Source organism: Corvus brachyrhynchos, unplaced genomic scaffold (assembly GCF_000691975.1).
Source record: "Corvus brachyrhynchos isolate BGI_N302 unplaced genomic scaffold, ASM69197v1 scaffold229, whole genome shotgun sequence".
Lineage (NCBI taxonomy): Eukaryota > Metazoa > Chordata > Aves > Passeriformes > Corvidae > Corvus > Corvus brachyrhynchos.
In genome coordinates, this window is record NW_008240042.1 from 119,856 (window position 1) to 122,287 (window position 2,432).

General features: G+C 49.1%; 1 protein-coding gene across 2 annotated transcripts in view; it reads left to right on the forward strand.

The window, feature by feature from the left end:
* IBSP (integrin binding sialoprotein) overlaps window positions 1-2,432 on the forward strand; it is a 12,108-nt gene that overhangs the window by 891 nt on the left and 8,785 nt on the right. The window lies entirely within an intron of this gene.

Genomic DNA, 2,432 nt, shown 5'->3' on the forward strand with positions numbered 1-2,432 from the left:
AGCCGTGCCAGGGCGGGCCGCTGCCCGGCCGGTCCTGCCAGGACAGCTTCCCACGGCACCATCCCTCCTGGGCATTGCCCTTCTCTGGGAAAACCTCCTGCCTGGCCGCAGGGAGGGAGCCGCTCGTGTTGGGCCCATGCAGGGATGTGCCCAGAACCTGGCAAGGACATCTGCAAGGTTTTGGGGGACACTGGTGGCACTGGACTATCCCAATCAAATGCTGTTCATCTGTGTATGAGCAGGGCCACCCTGCTTGACATCTGGAAGGGCTTGATGATGGGCAGCACTTTACAGGGTGAGGTTCTGGATGGACAGAGAGAGAGTGACCAAAAGATGCTCTCTTGGAGGACTTTAAGGCATTTTTAGGAGTTTATGTATTTGGTTTTTGTGCCATGTGTCTATGCACTGTGAGCAGTCAAGGGGAGAGCTCTTGCTCTCTGCTGTTGGGCTGTCAGGAAAAGCAGCTGGGAGGTCAGCCACAGGCTTTGCCATCACTGGAGATGTTCCTGCCTCCAGTTTCGAGATGATTATGCCATGGAGTTGTCAGGGTCAGTTTTCCTGATGGGTTAGGCAGGGATAAAAATGCCCACGTCAATGTATGCTTTTATTATCCACCCACATGACACTCTTTGTGCATTGGGGGTGGCTCCAGAGCTGAATGCTGCGATTTACCCATAAATCAGCATTGGGGTTTAAAGCAGGTATTTTTGGATCCATTTGGGTTTGTGAAAACATGAGTTTGCATCATCTTAAAAGAAAGGTTTCTTGTGTTGGTTTTTTTTTTGTCCTTTCCAAGAAGAAAAAATTCTATTTTTAATAAGTAGCTGGTGTGGCTGAAGTGGTGGGAGGCAGCAGTGCTGAGCCTGGCTGTGGCAGCGGAACTTGGGGCAGCCATGGCACACAAGCTGCACTTATTCAACCCCCTTATTTTCCTGGCTTTGGTGGGAGCAACAGAGAGACCCCTGCACCTGCAGACCACCTCTCCATCCAGCAGTGACTTTTTTGACAGTGCAGACAAATGTCCTGGGCTTCCTGTGGTGATCTGAGTTCCACAGCTGGCTGCAGGGCTTTTCCTTGGCCTGTGTTTGTCTTTAGAGAAACAGGAATATCTGTGGAAGAAACAATGATAGAATCACAGAATGGTCTTGGTTGGGAAGGACCTTAAACCCCATCACAGTCCAACCTCCCTGCCATGGGCAGGGATACCTTTCACTAGACCAGGTTGCTCAGAGCCCCATCCAGCCTGGTCTGGAACACTTCCAGGGATGGGGCACCTATGACTTCTCTGGGCAACCTGTGCCAGTGCCTCACCACCTTCACAGCAAAGAATTTCCTCCTCAGACCAAATCTAAACCTCTTCTCTCTCAGTTTGAAGCCATCCCCCCTTATCTTGTCACTACATGCCCTTGTAAGAAATATCTCTTCCTCTTTCTTGTAAGCTCCCTTCAGGTCTGATGGGGTCGTCTCTTCTGTGCCCCCTGTGATGGAATTCTGTGGTGGGAACCACTCCTCTCCAAGCACGAAGTGCGGCCAGGAGAATTTGATTGTGTTTCTCTGCCCTTTTCAATGGGGAGAAAAAACCTCTGATGGAATCACCGAGGCCATCAATCTGAACAAAAGAAATATCCCAGACGTGGTAAAACAGTCTCTTACCTCAGTGAAACCCCAAAATGTTACAAACCTTTCAAATGCTCGTAGGAAATTTTTCTTCCAGCTCCCTTTACTGCCATGCACTTTGATGGCAAATAACTTTCCCAGCCTTGGCTCAGCCATGTCTTGGGAGTTTTGTGGTCCCCTCAGCACTGCCCCAAGGACCCAGGCACCACAGGATGGTACAAATAAAGTGCAAGTGTTAACATCCACCTGTACTGCACCATCCAGCTCATGATGGAAACCTTAAATCCACCTGTACTGCACTCCCCAAACTCATGACAGAAACCTTAAAGCTGCAGAGTGAGCAAGTGGTTTGCAGTTCAGTTTTTTCCTATTTTCACACCCTGAAATGCAAAGCTGCAAAGAGCTGTTGTTGTGTTTTAGCAGAAGGCATCAGGTTACTGAACACAGGGGCTGAACCTGCACGTGGGGGGCAGAGGCAACACCTGCCCTTTCTGCCCTAGACCTGATGTTGTTTCACCTGCAGAGCAAAAAGGAGTTTCATGACAGTGTGAAAACTTCCAAAGCCACCTTTCTATAATATGAAATGAGTGCCTGAGTACTTTTTGTAGAAGACACATACTTCTCTGTGTATTTTGGCCGGGTCAGATGGGGCTTTGAGTAACCTGGTCTAATGGGAGGTGTCCCTGCTCATGGCAGGGGATTGGGACTAGATGAGCTTTAAGGTCCCTTCCAATCCAAAGCATTCTGTGATTCTATGATATGTGGATACATATATCACTCTTCTGCAACTCCTGTGTGTACACAGTAACAAATGA